We start from the raw sequence: 21760 nt of genomic DNA, 5'->3' as shown, positions 1-21760 counted from the left end.
TTTAAAGCTCAGTGTAGGAAACAAAGAAGATGAAGTTAGGAACTTTTTGGTTTTGCTATTAAATAAGGCAAAAGTTTTACAGTTTTTCAATTCACTAGGGAGTGAGTTGCATAGACTAGGTCCCTTAATTTGCATAGAGTGTTTACACAGATTAAGTTTGACCCTGGGGATATCAAAGAGATATTTATTTCTGGTGTGGTGATAATGGGTCCTATTACATCTGTCCAGGGAGAGTTTCAGAGCATGGTTTGCATTTAAGAACAGGGTTTTGTAAATGTAGTTGATACAAGAGAATGTGTGGAGGGAGTTAATATTTAGCAAGTTTAGGGATTTAAACAAGGGAGCTGAGTGTTGTCTGAAAGCAGAGTTAGTTATTATTCTGATAGCAGATTTTTGCTATGTGATGTAACTTTAGTATTCAACTATAGTGTACTTATTATAGTATAGTAAGCAAGCTTTTCATTTTATAGATTTCATAATTGCTTTTTTACTTTTTTGGTCATATTGTTATTAATTATTCTAGTTCATTTTTTACATTCCTAACTTCCCATTAAGTTTTTATTACTTAAATTACCCTTAAGTTTATATTTCTTTAGAATTTTTATTCTACTTTTTCTTTGTTTTCTATTTTGTATTTTGCCATTCTTGCCTTGTTTTCCTGCAACCAGCCTTTTTATGCAGACAAGTATAGACCCAGAACTAAACTGCTTATCCACTATTTATGACAATCATCACTTTAATGATCAAAATTGCAGATATTGTACAGCACATGATGTAAACAATGTATTAACACATAATCACAATATTTCTGTAATCAACATGAACGTTAGATCCCTAGGTAAACACTTCGATGATGTTAGTGCCTAGGTTGAAACTATTGACAACAAATTCTCTTTTATTATACTTAGTGAAACGTGGTTAAAAGAGGATACTACTTAACTCTTTAACATGCCTAACTACTCGGCAATTCACAACTGTCGTCAAATTCAGAGAGGTGGTGGTACTGCTATTTACTACCACCAAAAACTAACATGCTTAAAAGTAATTATTACTAGACTGCTGTGGGGAGTATATCTTCGCCAGTTTCAGAGTCAAGGGTGCCGAGTCTGTCATGTCTGTGGGTGCAGTCTATAGAATTCCTAACACTGATGTGTCCGAATTCAATTCAAACCTTAGAAATCTAATACTAGATAACAGACTGAATAAAAACCATCTAATTATCGCAGGGGACTTTAACATTGACCTCTGCGAGCCTGAACACCCTACTGCTGTTAGCTTCCTCAACTGTATGAATTCCTGCTTCCTCATACCCTTAATCACTAGACCTACTAGAATCACTGATAGTACTGCCACGACTCTAGATCACATCTGGACCAACATAACCTCTTCGCTTACTTCAGGTATAATCACCGATAGCAGTACAGACCATTACCCCACATTTCTCTTAACTAACATTAACAAACCACCTCTTGAGTCAAGGGAGTTAAGCTTTAGGCTGCAAAATGAAACTGCTATAGACAATTTTATAACTGCTGCTGATAATGTCAACTGGGAGTCCGAGTTAGGTAACATAGGGAATATCAACCTAGCAGTGCAATCTTTTCTTCAAACAACTCTTAGCCTTTAAAACACTCACTGTCCTATGATTACAAAACAAGTCACAACCAAAAGGCTTTACAATCCTTGGCTTACAAAGGGAATACTTAAATCCATTAATAAAAAACATAACCTTGAGATGAAGTATAGGTTAGGAACCGTCGCCAAAGAATTCTCAAAGAATTACTCGTTATTGCTATCTAAAATAATTAGACGAGCCAAAACTAAATACTACGAAGATAAATTTACCCAAATAAAGAGCAACATTAAAAAAACTTGGAGCATAATTTCATAAATATTGGGATCAAAGAAGATTTTAAGTAACGAACCAACACTCCTGTCCAATAACGATGGTCAGCTTTCAGCCTCTGATTCTGCTATTGAGTTCAATAGGTTCTTCTCTTCCATTGGGTCATCCCTTGCAAATGATATTCCATCTTCCAGTAGTGATGTTAAGGACTATCTTACAGGTAACTATCCACAATCTCTGTACCTAGGCCTACTAATTCCACTGACGTCAATGAGATAATCCTTTCCCTTAAAACCAAGTCTAGTGCCCTTGAGGAGACACCAACTTTAATTTACAATAAAGCCTTCAGATCTTAAGCCCCTGCTATTGCATTGCTCTTCAACAAGTCACTTGATCTCCAAAACTTTCCAGATATTCTAAAAAAAAGCAAGAGTAACCCCTGTCCACAAATGTGATGATCTCACAGATGTTAACAAATACAGACCTATATCAATCCTGCCTAACTTGTCCAAAATATTTGAAAAACTAATCTACAAGCAGCTTTACTCTTATCTAGCCAAACACAATATACTTACTCTTGTCATAATGGGTTCAGACCCCAAAAAAGCACTAACGATGCACTTATTAGTATGATTAATTAACTTGATTCATGCAGCTCTTGATAAAAATGAGTTCCCTGTTATGTTATTTGTGGACCAGTGTAAGGCTTTTGACACTGTCAACCACCAAAACCTTCTTCTTATATTACATCATTATGGAGTCAGAGGACACTCCCTGCAATACTTCAAATCTTACCTTACTGAAAGGCTCCAGTATGTTTCTGTGAATAATTCAATTTCTCCCACCCCACCCATCAACATTGGTGTTCCTAAGGGCAGCATACTTGGCCCTCTCCTCTTTCTCATCTACATTAATGACCTTCCAAATGCCTCCCAACACCTCAAACCAATTCTATTTGCTGATGACACGACCTTCATATACTCCAGTCCTGATCCCCTTGCTCTAAATGCCACAGTAAATACTGAGGTAAATAGAGTCTATCTTTGGCTAACTGCCAACAAGCTCACCCTTAACGTTGACAAAACTTTCCATATTCTGTTTGGCATTAAATCCTCTAATCAAATAAATCTCAAAATAAACAATACCCAAATTTGTAACAAATTAGATGGCAAGTTCCTTGGCGTTCTCATTGACCCCAAGCTGAATTTCCAGGGACACATTCTAAATATATATAAAAAGTTTCAAAAACTGTTGGCATTTTTTCTAAGATCAGATATTATGTACCCCGCCCTGCCCTCGTGACTCTCTATTACTCCCTCATCTATCCATATCTCAACTATGGTATTTGCGCTTGGGGTTCTACTACCCAAAATCATTTACGTCCTCTAATTACTCAACACAAAGCTGCTATTAGGACAATATCCAACTCTGGCCCCCAGACATCACTCGGTACCCCTATTCAAATATCTGAATATGTTAGATATTAAGTCACAGCACATTCTCTCATGTGTATTATACATATATAAAACGCTGAACTGTAATGCCAATCCTGACCTCAAAAGCTTCATTGAAGGTTGTAACAGAACCCATGAGCACCACACCAGAAATAAATACAGTTTTGATATTCCAAGAGTACGACTTAATCAAACTAGAAATGCTCTACATATCAAGGGACCTAGAATGTGGAATGACCTTCCCAACCATGTTAAAGACAGTACCTCTCTCAACCAGTTTAAGATAAAAACGAAGCACTACCTAATAAATTCCCTGTAACCTACCTTACCCCTCTATTGTCATCCCATGTCTGTTTTTTTTTTTTTTTAAACATCGCTGTTTGTCGACCTAATTGTATTTGTGCTGCTTTTTCAGCCATGTTCCCCTCTTTTTTATCTCTATTTTTATTTGTTCTCAACACATTTTATTCTTTATACTCAATTAGTATTAAGCTTTAGTCATTAATGAGTCATTTAGTCATTAATTTAGTCATTTCCTGCCTGAAACGCTTTGCGTAATAGTGGCTTTGGGCATTGTATGTACTAGCTCTATCTATAAATCCATCAATCTTTGTATAATCTCTTGTGTGTATGTTCATTACCTAAATAAACATTTATTTATTTATTTATTTATTATATATGTTCTCGTAGAGATGTAAGATATTCTTTTGTCCAAACATCATTCCATTTTTGGATTATGCTGGACAGATGCTTATACCCCTTGTTACGGTGCCCTCTCCTATTTCTTTCGTTTGCCGGCTTAAAGAGTCATATCAGCTCTCCCTACTGATTCTCTGAGGTTCAGGGAGTCTATTGACATATGTGGCGACCAGACCGGCTGCCAGTAAAAGGAAAGAAGTTACATTATAAGTTGTAAATAAAGGAAAATTGGCGCCCTGTTATAAAATGAAACAGTATCCCCTACGGCAGGTATGACCTTTTGGAAGGGACACTATGTCGATCGCGGATTGGCCGACGTAGGTCGCGGGCGACAAATCAGGGCCCGCCATGACGTCACCGAGTGCCCCGGGCGGCGCCAACGTCAGAGTTGTTCTGACCGTGGAAGCGACAGGACGCGCCTCGGTCTGCTCTCAGGGATTGGAGGCTCTGCAAGCCTTGTTCAGTGGATTGAGCTGGCCGTCGCAGCCCATCATAGTTATTGGAGACCCTGCGCTTCTGGGAAGCAAAAGAGGAACCAAGTTCAGTGAGCAGAGAAGTGCCAAACTTGGAAAATAGTCGGCGACGACGCTGGGCGGCGCCGCTGGCTGGACGTTGAGGTCTGGAAGGTGGGCGAGCAGGCCCAGCTGTGACTGGGGTCACATCCACCGAGAATCTTGGAAGGACGACACCGTGCCTAGGACAAGGAGCAACGCCTTGTGGGAGAGGCGAGTGTGGGGGAAAAATAGTGATTAGCTCAGCGCCCATCGATGAACCAGGATTGGGGCAGCTGAATCTCAGGGATTGGAACGGCGACGACGCGAAGGCTTCACGACACCTGAGGACCTGTGGAACGTTCTGGATCGTCAAGGATCGACCCAAGGAAGCGTGGGAACCTCACACCATCGAGGGACAGGCGTCGTGAGCCAGGAATGTAAGGTAGATCATTTTCCCTCCCATTACCCCTTGTATGAGTAGGCTAATTAGGCCACAATATTTGCTTGTGTATGTGGCAGCAAGACTTCATTACTTTAATAGTAGAATAGGCTGCAAGGCAGCTTGTGTCCAGGACTGTCAGAGAGGACAGTGTGTATGGATGACAGGACAGTGAAGAAGAGGTGCCGACGTGGTGAAGAGGCCCTCCTGTGAGAGTGTGAAACTCCTGTCCTTCTGCCCAGTTGAAGGAGTGTTGGAGGTCGTGGAAGAAGAGGCTGACGATCTCCAGACTCATTATCCATATTCCATATTCATGTATTACTTGTGATTGTGTGTGTGTGTTCATGTAATTTGCGTCAGTAAATCCACACATTTTATTACTGTGTTTGAGTGCGCCTCCATTTATGATATTTCTCTATGAGCATACATTTCTGGCTACCAACAATATATAATACACCCACTGAACTGCATCGCTGGGGTGCAGATATAATAACCCAGCTGGCGACCTTGCTAAGAGGAAGATAGAGAAGACAGGCGGGAAAGGAGTTCCCGCAACCTTTTTTTTGTCTGGCAGGCAAGACTCAGGGAGGTTATGGTTATAGGTAAGCCTGAGTCTTCCTTCACTCCCCCACGGGTCTAGGCCGGAACTGTTAACAGCAGTTTCCCCGTGTTTGACTGAAGGGCTTCCAGGGTGAATCAGTGGCACCCCTTTGTGGTGGAAGCAAAGACCTGCGGAGGTGGGCATTGTTGGTCCTCTCTTGTGTGACCAAGGAGACTCCGGTGAATCCAGGGAGTCGGAGGGGCTGAGTATTTGGGCCTTTGAGCCCCTAGTAGCCGAGTGTTAGCGGAGCCCCGGACCGCCCACCCCCACGTGACACCCTGAACCAACTCGCTCTGACCCACATATGAGGGATCTCTGATATCATCCACTAGAGATGGTACTGGAGTCAGAAGTCTTCCATACATTAGGTGGGCAGGACTTAATGGCTCATGTTGAGTAGGATCATCAGACAAGTATGCATGTCAACGGCCAGTTATTCACCCTTGAATTTATTTCCATGATTACTCTCTGGAGTTCTTGATGATTGATTTTCTGATGGTGTAGAGATTTTCTCAAGGATCTTTTGACAGTTCCTATTAACCATTCACAATATCCTCCACGCCATGGGGCTCTCAGAGGGATAAATTTCCATCTGCAATGACGCTATTCCAGTATAGAAGTAACTACAGGATGGGAACAGATTTCCCATAGACATGCTTCTCCAGCTACCAAGTTTGCTCCATTGTCTGAAATCATGAGCTTAGGGCATGATCGGCGTGCTGCAAATCTGCGGAATGCCTGGATAAATGATTGAACAGTCATATCGGGTGTTACCTTTAGATGTACTGCTCTGGTGGTGGAACAGGTGAACAGACAGATGTATGCCTTGAAAGGTTGTTTATCTGCAGTCCCTGATAGATATATTGCTCCTGTATTATCTGCTTCTGTCGTCTTGAAAGGGTGTAGATGGACCACTCGTTCCTTTGGTAGGGGTGGTGACCCTTGATAAGAGCAAGTTCTTGCATCGTCCCTTCGGCATATCATGCAATTTTTCAAGATTGATTTGACTGACTGTCTTCCCTGAGGAATCCTGTACTGCTCTCTGATATGTGTGAGTGTGTCTAACACGTCTCCATGTTCGATGATTTGTTGATGTGTATGTAACACAATCAACCTTGTGATCCAATAATTTTTTGGGAAAAGTCATGGATGCACGGTATCTAGACTGATATCTACGTGTTTAAGTCTCCCTCCACAACGCAGAATGTTGTGATTTTCTTGGTCTATCCACAGACCGAGATTGTGATTTGCCTTATGCGGAAGATTTTCATAGTTATTCGCATAAGTTTCTCTCTGGGCTTGTCTTATCCAGTATATAAGTGCATCTGGAAAAGTGTATTTTATACCTCTTTTCATGAGATAATGAAACACGTTCTGTGTTACGTTGATTAACTTGACGAGCGAGGAGTAACGAGTACAATCCAAGACTGATATTTGAGCTTGCTGCCTGGTGGAAGGTATGGTTTGTGTCGTAATGACGTTTGGCTGTTCTTCCGGCCAACTACCATTCACTAACCATCGAGGCCCGTGTAACCAAATATCTGCCTTTGTAAAATGTTTAAACGTCATACCTGTTTATAAGAGATCAGCTGGATTATCTTTTGTTGGTACATGCAACAGTTGAAAGCCTGCAGAAATTTCTTTAATTTCTGAGATGCTATTTTTTACATATAGAGTCGGACAGTTGTCGTTTCGTACCCATTGTAAGACGGCTTCATTGTCACACCATATAATGACATCTTTGAAGTTCATGGTAGACAAGACTTGTTTGATATGCACTGCTAAGTGTGTGCCAGTGAGCAATGCAATTAGTTCCATCTGAGGCAAAGTCCTCTTTTTTAATGGAGCGACTCTAGCCTTAGAGGTGATAAGATATGATTGATTAAAAGTCACTAAGTAAGCACAAGCTCCAAAAACTTTAGCTGACGAGTCTGCGAATACATGTAGTGTTACTTCATCATTTTCCTCGACTATATGTCTCGGAAAGATTATCTTATCGACTAAAGTTTTTGACTAAAGTCCAGTAAAGTTCTTGAGCCACTTCCATCGAAGCTTTTTGTAACTAGAGTGGTAGTGGATCATCCCAACCAACTTTAGTCTTCCAAGCTTCTATAATTGCACCAATAATCGCCACTTGATAGTTAAAGGATTTCTGATTCTGCTATTGAGTTCAATAGGTTCTTCTCTTCCATTGGTTCATCCCATGCAAATGATATTCCATCTTCCAGTACTGACATTAAGGACTATCTTACAGGTAACTATCCACAGTCTCTGTACCTAAAGCCTATTAATTCCGCTGACGTCAATGAGATAATCCTTTCCCTTAAAACCAAGTCTGGTGCCCTTGAGGAAATACCAACTTTAATTTGGACAATATCCAACTCTGGCCCCAGACATCACTCGGTACCCTTACTCAAATCTCTGAATATGTTAGATATTAAGTCACTGCACATTCTCTCTTGTGTATTATACATATATAAAACGCTGAACTGTAATGCTAATCCTGACCTCAAAAGCTTCATTGAAGGTTGTAACAGAACCCATGAGCACCACACCAGAAATAAATACAGTTTTGATATTCCTAGAGTACGACTTAATCAAACTAGAAATGCTCTACAAATCAAGGGGCCCAGAATGTGGAATGACCTTCCCAACCATGTTAAAGACTGTACCTCACTCAACCAGTTTAAGTCAAAAACGAAGCTATACCTAATAAATTCCCTGTAACCTACCTTACCCTTCTATTGTCAACCAATGTCTGTTTTTTTTTAAGGGCGCTGTTTGTTGACATAATTGTATTTGTGCTGCTTTTTCATCTATGTTTTCATTTCTTGTTTTCATTCTACTCATTATGCTCAATTAGTATTAAGCTTGTCATTTAAGATTATCATGCCCGAAACGCTTTGCGTAATAGTGGCTTTAGGCATTGTATGTACTAGCTCTACCTATAAGTCAACCAATCTTTGTAAAAATTTATTGTATGTATGTACCTTACCTAAATAAAAACTTTTATTATTATTAGATTTAGTAGACCAAGTGTGTCGAATACTTTGCTAACCTGTGAAAGCAAATCCTGTTTTGTAGCAATGCAATAATTTACTGATACAGATTTAATTGATATTGTGTCTGAGATTAGATCATATTCCATACCTAACACCTTTTGTGATTCTGGTACGTGATATTCAGAGTAATCTCTTGCTATTTGATTATTCAATGTTGCATTTTTAGAGGCCCATGATTGTAGTGGCATGTTGGCACCTTGTAGCTCCTTGTTGGCTTCTTGATATATTTGTAACAGTTCAGTAGTACTGTTAAACGTCCCTTGAAAATTATCTACATATAGATTCTGACTGATTTCAGCATTATAAGGACTTGATGATTTCTTTAGATGAGTATCGAGAGTTGCCTGCAGCAAAAATGGGCTAGAAATAACACCGAATCTGTTCGTCACAATAGGACTATTAAGATCTTCTGGGTTCTCTACCCATAGAAACTTAGTGAAGTCCCTATCTTCTTCCTGTAAGCCAACTCTTAGAAAGGCCTTGCTTATATCTGCTGAAAATGCATATCTGTTAAGTCTAAATTTCAGAAGTATGTCATACAATCTCTGAGTTAGACATGGACCTGTTTGCAAACAATCATTTAGACTGGTTCCTTGCGTAGATCCAGTCAAGTCAAGGGAGGGGGAAGACGTATCGTGGGCGCTCCATTAAAATCGTGACATTAACCGGGATTTCTTAGGACTACTGCCATGGACTACTGATTACAGACATAACAAAGTGCATAGTGATCCGCTGGAAAATTGAAAACAGTCATTAACATGGAACTTTGTGTTAAATAGAGAATAAACGGGAGACAACGTGTGAGCCAGTGCACGAGACTTTGTGTACATGCATGTATGAGGAAAAAAATATAGTGAATGGTGATTCGTGGAACGGTGAAGTGGAACGGGTATCACAACAACATATAAGTTGGAAGTGAAGGAAAATCGTGCATAGAATATTATAAATATAGAATACTAGAAATATAGAATAGTGGCAAGAGGCGGCATCAGTAGTTATAAATCGAGTAACTGGAAACTGGTGACATCAACCTGGGACAACAAGAGGTCACCTGTACCGACCGGGGACCAGCTTCGCTACCCTAGGCTAAGTACCTGCCATAAAGTTTGAACAAAATAACATACATAATATTACAAATATATGGTATACATATAATATTATAAATATTAAATATATAAATATATACATATAATTTTATAAGGAGTTAAAAGGACTGACATCAACAAGTAATCCATACAGTGACCCACAAATACAATACAATACTTCTGCGGTTGGAAGAAAACGCTCACAGAGTGGGAGACTTATTTTATTTTTATAATAATAATAATAATTATTTATTAAATACAAAAAATTAATAAATAATAATATTCATAATACGTGATTAAATAATTGATAATCCTTATATGAAGAAGCATAATAGCTCATTATAACAGATAAATGGATAATTAAAGTGGATAAATAATTATGGTGACTAATACTAATTAGTGAATAACCATAAATTATTATACAGAAATAATATTAATGGATAGCCGTTATAACGATAATGTATTAAATCAAATACAGTGAAGTAACATCTCTAATTAGTAATTGCAAGTTGCATGATTGAATTTATGGTAATTCCAATTCTTGGTATTCTTGGCTTATCACTTTGGAGGTTCCGTCGGAGCACCCCCAATCCCGTGAGGGCCAGCGGCGCGGAACCCCCACCCCCGAAGGGCGAGCGGAAGCTGGCTGCTATAAGTAGTAACATGACTTCTCGCTACCGTGGTCGTAAGCGTGCCCGTATTCCTGGGGAGGCCATTAAAAAACAGTCAGGTTTCCCTGACTGAAAAAGGTACCATTCCGGGTCTACTAGGCAGATGCTGCTAACTGACGCAGCTCCCTTGGGAGGCCGACGGAGCGCCATCTTGACGAGCCATGTGGCATAGAGGGCGGGAGAGCCCACCAACCGTGACCCTGGGAGGAGTACATACTACCGGGTTTGTACTCCATGCAGGGAGTGCTTATCACCATGGCAAATGACTGGTCGATCCCGTGTACATCCTCGTTGCAGGAGCCCGCCCTCACAAAGACAAGTCCTGGAAGGCTAGCCCCAGGGCGGATGGGGGAAAGTGAACGCTGTCCACACCGAGGCCGACTCCCCAGGGTCGACCCCGTGTCAGTCGTTGTCGCTGTGGTGAGCCCCGCGGAGGTGGCAGCTTAGAAGCATGTAGTAGCCTCCCAGGATACCTCTCACGGCGGGCATGAGAGCAGTGGTCCGCCTTTCGGGCCCCACCGCGTGTTCCTCGATCATCAATGGTTTTCCTCGTGCACGTTCTATCGAGGATCTGGAAGTATTAAAAGCAGCAAGGGTGGGCAGAAGCTGGCGTGTAGTGGTAACGTGAAAGGCAAAGGCACATTGGGGGGAACTCACCCCTAAGTGTACTGCTGGCAACTTAGGTTGCAAGAGTGGGGATGGCTGGATGCGACACCTGTAGCGAAAGGTAGGAATGGGTAGAATTGAATGAAGTCCCAAGCATAACTGAGTGGGGAGTAGCATAGAAGCCTAGTGATGGTACTGCCAGATACAATAAGTGCTAACTCCTGGAACAATCAGACGCCACCTCTGCGGGAGACGAAGAGAAATAGTGAATGTCAGCATCTAGTAGTTAGTAGGCTCCAGTACGGCAATTATTAATAACAAGGCAAATTATAAGTCAATGTTAAAACACAGAGCAGGCAGTGTACTGCAGGTGGCTCCAAATGACTGCATAGAGTGCAGCGATGTCCATATCGCTATGCAGCGGGAAATACTAAATAATGCCAACAGGCCAAGGTAAGAGGATGTTAAGTGGGCATCGAACTGCGAAACCACTTACGCTCAAACAAGACGAATTAGAACTGTAAAGAAATTATTATTAAGAATGGAGAGAAAATTCGATCTTGCCTTCTTCTCCCGTGAAAATCCTCGGCTGGGACTCGCCATCTGGAGCCTCGGCAGCTGGACCATTGCAGCTGCGGTATCTTCGGTTCTACACCGCTAGATATCAACTTCAGCAGCTGGGACATCCTCGGCTGGATACCTCATTCTGGAGCCTCAGCTGCTGGGTTATCGGCTGGAAACTCTTCATCCGGAACACCAAGGGCTGGGCCTCGATCAGCGGCCGTAACACTACCAGCTGGGCCATCAGCTGCTAGATCGTCGACATGGACCACGAAAGCCGGCACGTCAGCAGCTGGGTCTGGCCCCAAGAAACAAAACTAACAATATGTAATACGTAAATTAGAAAGGAATATAAAGAATGACAAATGTAAAGAAAAGAAATCGTTTATAAATAAAGAGGGCAACTGTGTGTGCTCAGCTGGAACACCGCCAGCTGAGCCTTCGGCTGCTAGATTATCGGCGGGAACCCCATCTGACGTAACATCAGCAACCAGAACGTCGGCGGCTGGGGCAACTTCATGCCGGAATACCACCGTCTGGGACATCAACTGCTGGGTCCTCGACTGGAACCTCGTCAGTCGGAACTTCAACAGCTGGGGCATATGATAATACGAATTAAATATTAACTAAAATAATTAATTGATAATAAAATCATAAGAAATCATTAATTACAAGGGCATGGCCAGCTGGAACACCGCCGGCTGAGCCTTCGGCTGCTGGATCTTCGGCAGGAACACATCCTCCGGAACATCAGCAGCCGTGACGGGACACTATCTGCTGGGACTACATCAGCAGCTGGGCTTGGCTCCCTGGGGGCGTGCTCAGCTGGAACACCACCAGCTGGGCCATCAGCTGTGGGTGGTCGGCAGCATATAATAATAAAACGTAATTATTGACTAGAAATAAATAATTAATAATAACTATCATAATAAATTATTCATCATAAGGGCATGCTCAGCTGGAACACCGCCAGCTGAGCCCGCGGCTGCAGGATCATCGGCGGGAACCACATCTGCAGCCGGGGCAGACCATTAGCTGCTGGATCATCGGCTGGGACCCCATCAGCCGGGGCCTCAGCAGCTGGGCGTGGCCCCAGGGGCATGCTCAGCTGGAACACCGCCAGCTGAGCCTTCGGCTGCTGGATCATCGGCGGGACCTACATCCGCTGGAACATCAGCAGCCGGGACGGGCCATTAGCTGCTGGATCATTGGCAGGGACCACCTCAGCCGGAACATCAGCATCTGTGCCTGGCCCCAGGGGACTTGCTCAGCTGGACCGCCACCAGCTGGGCCATCAACTGCTGGGTCATCAGCAGGGACCACATCAGCTGCTGCTGGATCATCGGGAACCTCAGCAGCTGGGTCTGACCCCAGGGCAGCTGTGCCATCAGCTGCTGGATCATCGGCAGGGACTACACCCACCGGAACATCAGCTGCTGGGTCTGCCCGCAGGCAGTCAACAAATGAGGAGTCAACAAATGAGTTTTTTTTTTAAAGATTTAACCAGAGTAAAATGTAGGACTGTAAAGTCGTGTAAGAAGTAGTAAGACCAATGCCTGAAACTACTTGCCCTGTTTAACATAAATCCATAAATATATATGTACCATAAATAAATATAGGATAAATAAATATGTGGTAAATAAATATGGGATAAATAAATATTAGGGATGATAATAAACAGAGAAAAGTGAATAGACCTAACCAGGCATAATGACTGATTAATAATTGAGACTTCATTTGTGTGTACTCCGACATTGCATTGGCACTTGCACTAGGCTCCATCAACAATGTGCCACGACTCATACTCCCTAGTACCATCTTAGCAGCACTGGCGCACTGCTCAGTTGTGTTATACGACATCGAGTAATGAGGTATCGCAGTTTTTCTCTATCCAATATATAATAAGAACAGGTGGAGAACGATTATAATAGAGAATAATAAAGAGTAATAACACTAAAGGATAACAATGATAAGGAATAATTGACAGGATTTGGCTGAATCGAATCTTCGGAACTGAAGTAATTCTTGACTTATTAAAGATAATATAAGCATAAAGAAAACTTAATCTTTTCTTAAAGTAAAGATTATTAGTAACTGAAGCCTCAGCTGCTGGATCATCGGCTGGAACCTCGCCAGCCGGAACTTCAGCAACTGGGTTAATAATTAATTATAATAAAGAATAAATAATAAAGAATAATACCAATGAAGAATAACAACAGTAAGGGCGATGATCCAGCCAGTGATTAATAATCACTTGCGCACTGCTCAGATATGTTGTACAGCAGGTGTTCTCTATCCAATAATTAAGAATAGATTAATGACGATTATAATAAGAATAATAAAAAATAATAATAACTATAAAGGATAACAATATTAAAGAATAATTGGCTGGATTCGTCTGAATCGAATCTTCGGAACTGAAGTAATTCTTGATTTATATTAAAGTAGGATATAAGCATAAAGAAAACTTAATCTTTCTCGTAGGAAAGAATCTTAGTAACTGGAGTGGCAGTTCCTCTCAGACAACGCTAGAGGCAGGACGTACAGGACCTTGTGTGCTGATATTTATCCTACCTCAAGTAATACTATCAAGAAGTGTTACTCCAAGACCCTAAGCAAGACCTACACATAAGGAAGTAACAATACAAACAAAAAGGAAAGTGGAACACACAATACTGGTGAGCAGGGAGGGATATTTCTCAAACAAAACCTCCCCTCGTGTGCCTCTCACGACGCCATAGCAAGCACAACCCACCTAGCACAGCAGCACTTGCTTTCATCGATGTTTACTAGTCCAGGGTCCTACCAGACAACTATTGCACTAAGTCAACGTCTCCAAGTAAGCCAGTTATTGCCAACAAGAACATTACTTCATCCAGGGAGGAGGAAAGGCCAGCTTTCACCCAGCCATTTTGAACTTCAAACGTCCAGTGACGCTGCAGCCTACCCGCCCAGATTTTAGTTGGTGCTCCCTAGCTACTGTTAACACCGCCGAGTGTCAACTCCAGCGCCTTTTGAAGTGAAGTGTACTGCTCACTGGATGGAGTATTTTCTACAATGCAACATTCATCTGTACTCTTCGTTTCTGTAATCGTCGCCCTCGTCCTCCCATGACGTCACGGCAGCCCATGACGTCACGCCAGTCCATGACGTCAGCCCAGGTTCAGGAAACCGACGCCAGGATCGCCTCCGGATGTAAACAACGCCGCCACTCACGTCTCCCCACACGACTCCTCGTGGATTGTATTCCACGATAGCCAAAGTTGTTCTGAAGATACCACAGCCCGAAGCTAAGTAAACTATAGCTGGTACACACTGTGCTATACAATAATTGCGATTTAATAAGGAAATAACCCTGTATATCAAATATTCTTTCCTCCAGTGACTTGATAAGAGGAATTAGCTGCCCATTCCTCACTCAATTCCTTTTTTGTGGTGTTTGGAGCTACAAGTTCCATTGTTCATTAGTAATGTTATGTTAAGTGATTCCAAGTACATTCTGGTGCAGTGTATTAAGTATAAATAATATTGTTTTTTTTTCAGCAGTTGAAGTGCATTATAGACAAATTTTATGTTTTCCCCAGACCTTAATCTGAAGTTTCCTTTAGCATTTTATATTAAATGTTACAGTATGTGTTTATAGTACTGTACTCTATAACTTTATTATAAGCTAATTACAGCAGTTGCTATAACATTGCAGAATATTCTTGTATTCTTTCCACAGTGATTATTATTATTATTATTATTATTATTTACACATTTACAGAAAGTTAATTTGTTTTAAATTCTTGATGCCTTATTGCTACATGTTCTGCATTACATGTTAATTCTTTTGTGTAAATTTTCTACATATTATCCATTATTAAGTATCATATTGTACTACATGTTGAGTGTTGTATACTTGTGTAATTATTTTCATGAAATTTACATCTCTCAGTTTCAGGAAAAAAAAAAAAATTTACTATGCTTTACCTGATCCAATTAATTTACATAACTCCAGTTTCAAGTCATGTGCATACCAGATTGCATATTTAATTTACAATTTTGCTGATTTATATATTTTGTGGGTGTGTGATATTTCTCAGTTTTATGATAAAATTTACTATGCTTTACCTGATCCAATTAATTTACATAACTCCAGTTTCAAGTCATGTGCATACCAGATTGCATATTTAATTTATAATTTTGCTGATTCATATATTTTGTGTGTGTGAGGGGTGTTGTATACTTGTGCGTTGTATACTTGTTTAATTATTTTCATGAAATTTACATTTCTCAATTTTATGATAAAATTTACTATGCTTTACCTGATCCAATTAATTTACATAACTCCAGTTTCAAGTCATGTGCATACCAGATTGCATATTTAATTTACAATTCTGCTGATTTATATATTTTGTGGGTGTGTGATATTTCGCAGTTTTATGATAAAATTTACTATGCTTTACCTGATCCAATTAATTTACATAACTCCAGTTTCAAGTCATGTGCATACCAGATTTTAATTTACAATTTTGCTGATTTATATATTTTATATTTTGTGTGTGTGTGATATTTCTCAGTTTTATGATAAAATTTACTATGCTTTACCTGATCCAATTAATTTACATAACTCCAGTTTCAAGTCATGTGCATACCAGATTGCATATTTAATTTATAATTTTGCTGATTCATATATTTAGTGTGTGTGTGTGTGTGTGTGTGTGTGTGTGTGTGTGTGTGAGGGGTGGAGGCCAGCACAACCACAGGCCTCCCCACCACCGATGGAGACTCAGTCACCAGAAGAACTGGCTACTTCCCACGGCAATATTAACATGGACTCAGAAAACAGCCAGTCAGTCGAGGAGGGTGAGTATCAAGACGTTCTAACAAGGCAACAGAAGAAACGGTTAAGATAGGATGCAAGGCGTAGTGTTGACAGTAATGGTACACTTAACGGAAACGACAAGTGAATGAAGAACGACGCCGAGACTGATGTCGACAAACGGACGGAACGATGTCAGGAAGGTGAGGGTCAGCGGAGATGGAGGCTTCTCTTCCCTGCCTCATGCACGCTGGCCTATCATCAGAAGCTGCTGTGGACAGTCACACTTGGAAGAGAACACCGCAAGTTCGAGCCCCTGCTGAAGGAAGGTGTAAACAGACCTTACTTAACGGTAGGTTCTATGGAGGCAGTGGAGTATCTTACCCAGCAAGGATATGATGGAATTGTTATGGAAATACCGGAGGGGAACGAGAAGCTGACGAAGGTAATTATCTATAAATACCCTCAGATTCTGGACCCCGAATTCATCCTCGACGACCAACGATTTGTGTGGGCCAAGCGTCACCTTATTAAAGGTGAAGCTAGGAGTCAGGTGGTGGCTTTAGTGAGAGGTGAAGTTCCCGAGAAAGTGTTCATCACCGGGGCTGGCTACAGGCATGTAGCAAAGTATGTGGAAGAGCCCATAATATGCCTGAAATGCTGCAGATGGGGGCATAAATCCTGGAGCTGTCAAAATGATCCACGATGTCGTTTCTGCGGAAAGTCTCACCTCTCTAATGTGTGTAGAAACAGACTTAATCTGGGTGAGAAAATAGTTCCCAGATGCTGCAACTGTGGAGGCGTTCACAATGCCAGCTCGGCTGTGTGTAGCAAGAGGCCGAGTATGGGTGTTATCCGGCCGGTGAATGTTACAGAGCAGGCAAGAGCTCTTACCCAGACACCGGGAGCACAGCAAAACAGTCTGCCCCAAACAGCACCAGTGAACCGGACGAATGCGTGGGTAAAGGAGTCTCCTTTACTTCGTCAGGCTCAAGCAACAAGCAGCCACGCCACCACTCAGGACTCCGGCAGTGACAGTGTAACGGTGAGTGAAGTGGCTACTGTGGCTCAGAAAGAGGGTCATAATAATATGGCCAAGGAGGTGTGGGCTGAACTAAGAAAAGTTGGTGAGTTCCTCCAAAATCTTGGGCAGAGAATCGAGTCCATCGAGGCGAAATTAAACGTTCAGGAGGTCAAGGAAATTCACAAAACTGTGAAAGAAAATCAGGATATAGTGGTTGAGGGCAATAATGAAATATTGAGTGCTGAAATGAAAGAAAGTGAAGTGTGTGTGAATGATGGTAGTCGTAGTGAAAGGAAGAACCCTATAATTACACATAAAATGAAGGAATCATTTGGGCCAATAATGGACATCTCAGGGCTGAAAAAATCTCTTGAGAATCGCAATGTCGCTTTTACTGGTGAACTTGGGAGGAGGTGGGAGATGTTATGCCAGGTATGGCTATCATTTAGTGAATTTATAGGGAATGACTTAGGCAGTGAATTGATTAATAATGGATCACCCTAGACTGAAAGTTTTGTCATGGAATGTTAATGGTTTAAGAAACAGGGTTACAGATGTTCATTGTTATGTGATGGGAAATGATATTGATGTTGTAGCTCTCCAGGAGACAGGGGATAGGAATGAAGGCTTATTGAAATTAAATGGTTATAAAGGGTTTCACCTCTTCGCCGCAAATAACATCAGAGGCACGTCAATTGATGTAAAGAACTCCATACTAGCAGAGTTAGTAGAACCGCCATCAAAAACGCAAGGTATAGAGAGTGTCTGTGTTAAATTATCATTAAGGGAAGGGGAATTTATTGTAGTTAATTTGTATGTATCCAGGAACTGCTTCGACGCCAACTATCTACCTGACTGCATTTATACTGATCCTTCACTGGTCATTGGGGACCTTAATGCTCGGCACACAAGCCTTGGGACAGTGGGTAGCATTAGTACTAATGGGGTCAAGTGGTTACAGTTTCTACAAGATCATCCAGATACCTGTCTATTGGGAAACAATGAACCAACTCACATCAGGGGAGGACGGCTTGACTATGCCTGCATTTTAAACTCTCAGGGGATTATGGGGGAAGCTCGGGTTGTTCGGGAACTACTTAGTGACCACTTTGCCTTGAACGTTGAATTACCACTGGGGAAAAAACAAGTCCACTTTCAAAGGAAAAGGCTAAATATTAATAAAGATATGAAAAATTATTTTATTCAAAATATGGGAGATTGGTATCAACAATACACGCCGCTCTGCGTTGATAGTTTTTACGAGGATATGGTCGAGAACATAGAGAAATTAGTACAGAGGGAAAATAACGAGGGCAGGGGAAGCAAGACGCATGGACCTAAGAAATTTAAATATTCCAATGATCAGCAAGTCAAGGGGTGGGAGAGAATGCTACGGAGTGCACATAAAGAATGGATAAAAAATGGAATGAGGGATGAAGAGAAAAATACAATGTTGGAAGTGGCTAGGGAATGCAGTCAGGTGAGGAAGGAGGCGCGGGACAGATACTGGCAAGACTTTGCTCAGTCCATTGGTAATACTAAGAACCTTAAAGACATATGGAGAGCAGTAAATAAAGTCAGGGGTTGTAAGACCAAATTCATTGCTCACTCAGATCCAGGGAAGGTTGCTAATGAGTTAGTAGATAAATGGGCTAGTGCTGCTGGTATGGAGTCCTTACCTGCAGACACGAGAATCACCATTGAGTCATGGGAAAATATTAGAAATGGAGTAACTTTATGTGCCTTAAATACAAGATCTATAGCGTGCACTGAGATAACTCACGATGAGCTACTGGATGCTATAAAAAGTGGCAGCTCTACTGCTCCTGGGAAAGATGGAGTAACGTATGACATTCTTAATTATTTAGCCGGTATGAAACCTAGTCCCTTACTTGATTTGTTTAATATGAGTTATAGAGAGGGAAAGTTACCAAGAAAATGGAAAGAGGCAGTCATCATTCCTATCCCTAAGTCAAACGGTGGCTACAGACCTGTCTCCTTAATATCCTGCTTTTGTAAAATGATGGAAAGGATTTTGTTAAATAGGCTACTCTACCTTGTAGGTGATAACATGTCCAGTAATCTCTTTGGTTTTATCAAAGGCAAAAGTACTGCGGATTGTCTCTTAAAGTGTTTGTCTAATATGGATGACAATTGTAGAGTTTTTGTTGATCTACAAGGAGCATTTGATAAAGCCAATGGGGAAGTAATCTTATACGAATTAGCCAATCTGGGAATAACAGGGAGATTGTTACACTGGATAAGGGATTATCTACAAGGCAGAAAAGGTCAGGTGTATTATCAGGGATGCATGTCTGAGGAACGGAGGTTTCAGTTAAGTACCCCACAAGGGGGAGTATTAAGTCCCACCTTATTCAATGTATTAATGAACAGATTAGCATCAGAAATGTATCCTCCAGGGGTCACGACGATCATATATGCTGATGACATTCTTATACAAGGCACTTCCGGGAACAAAATTCAAACTGCTCTTAACATACTGGTACAACCTGTCACAAGTTAGGCTTAGTTATAAATGCAGATAAAACCAAATATGAGTATAGGAAACGAAGAAATATAACACTTACTCTAAATGGTGTGGAACTGAGCCGTGTTCAGAAGTACAAGTATCTGGGCATGTATGTTGGATACACATGTGAGAGTAAGAATGCTGAAATAAATCATATCAGCACCTTATGTAAAGCCCGTCTGCATCCTCTAAAAGCACTAGCTTTTTCTGGTAAAGGTGTTGGGGTACCTATCTTACGGATGTTATACATAAGCACTGTTCGGTCCCTGATAGACTACGCAGCACCCGTTTTGTCTTACACAGGCCAAGGCAGAATTCAAAAAATAGAGCTGATACAGAACGAGGCTATGAGGATTATTCTTGGATGTCAAAGAAATGCAATGATTGAAATAATGAGAATGGAATTAAATTTACAGAGTGTGTGTGATAGAGTCCGTGACATTAACACTAGAGTAGCTATTCGTTTCATGCGGAGAAAAGGAGGGGATAAGCTGTTTGAGAGTGTTCAGACCTGCTTGAGTGACGTACACACTTCCAGGAAACTGAGGGAGACACGCTACACGAGGGGATTAGCTCATGACCTCAGGGAATACGATGTACTTGACTGCTGTAAACCCTCTCGACAGGGTAATATGTCTGCTCCCTGGAAAGTACAGAAAATAGACGTCGAAATTGTACCCCTCAATGTGAAAAAGATTCATCATGAACCGGGACAATTACGGTGTACGTATGGAAGCATGATATCCCGGTTACCAAGAGGCAACAGTTTACATGTATATTGCGACGGGTCGGTGGTGGAGGATGGCAGGGCAGGGTGTGGTGTCCTAATAAGGGAATATACGGAGTTTGGGACTGTGGACAGGAAAATTGAACTCCGGCTTAGTAATTATATATCATCCACACAAGCTGAACTGCAGGCCATTCTGGCGTGTTTGGAGGAAGTACGTCATGACGACAAAAATGTTTTTGTATTTGTCGATAGCCGAGGAGCACTGGAGTCCTTAAACAGTCGAAACCCAGTCTTCATGTCTATAGTTGAGGATTGTAAGAGAAGAATAGCTGAGATACAGCTGAAAGGTCATAGTGTGAAATTCATGTGGATTCCATCTCATGTTGGAATAGTGCTCAACGAGGTGGCGGATGACTTGGCCAAACGTGCCACATCAAAACCACAAATTGACATTGAATGTGAATTCACAATGAGACAAATAAGAAGTAAAATCAGAAATATTCAGGCACAGGCAGGAGTGGAGAGGAGAGGGATAATGTATGAGAGAAGTCTAACCATGCAACACTACATGTATGTGAGTCAAAACACCCTTTTCACTTATGGTAAAAGGAGAAATGCTTGGAGTGACTGTGTACATACGGCTCAGGCTTGGGTACAAATATTACTGGGAATATGGGATAGGCGTTCATGATAATGACACGAAGTGTAAACTATGTGGTATGTTAAGGTCTCACACCCTTGCCCATTATGTTCTTGATTGTCCGTTGATTAATGTATATAGAAACACTGAGATAAGGACTGTTCCTGAGCAAATAGCCTGGATGTGTCACAAAGGAAAGGTTGATGATATTCTTGAGAGATATAAGAATTTTGCACCAAGACTAATATTTTGTTGAATTATCCGTATAACTAGGTCATAAAAGTATTTGTGTACGTCTGATACCATACCACTTGTGAAGGAGGAAATGTACATGTTTATCTCTCAGAATGTTTGGTAACAGGTTTATTGTTTGTGATGTGTGTCTATGTATGTACTAACACATTGTACTGAACGGGGTGAGAATAGCTTGAGCTACCTCATCCCTTTGTGTGTATTTTACCTCAATAAACTTATTTCAATTTCAATTTCAACTGGAGTGGCGGCCAGATGGGCG

The 21760-nt window shown here is 41.3% G+C and overlaps 1 long non-coding RNA gene across 1 annotated transcript in view; it reads right to left on the bottom strand.

The window, feature by feature from the left end:
- Positions 1-10113: 10113 nt before the first annotated feature.
- The window catches only part of LOC138358933 (uncharacterized), a 601113-nt gene continuing 589466 nt past the window's right edge, over positions 10114-21760 (bottom strand). Inside the window, exons 2-3 of the long non-coding RNA XR_011225651.1 lie at positions 11522-11816; positions 10114-11200 (exon numbers count right to left, since the gene is read on the bottom strand). This is a non-coding gene — a long non-coding RNA (uncharacterized lncRNA). The remainder of the gene's footprint in view (positions 11201-11521; positions 11817-21760) is intronic.

This window comes from Procambarus clarkii, chromosome 8, assembly GCF_040958095.1.
Source record: "Procambarus clarkii isolate CNS0578487 chromosome 8, FALCON_Pclarkii_2.0, whole genome shotgun sequence".
Lineage (NCBI taxonomy): Eukaryota > Metazoa > Arthropoda > Malacostraca > Decapoda > Cambaridae > Procambarus > Procambarus clarkii.
The sequence above is the reverse complement of the archived record's forward strand: the minus strand, read 5'-3'. Positions and strand labels throughout refer to the sequence as shown.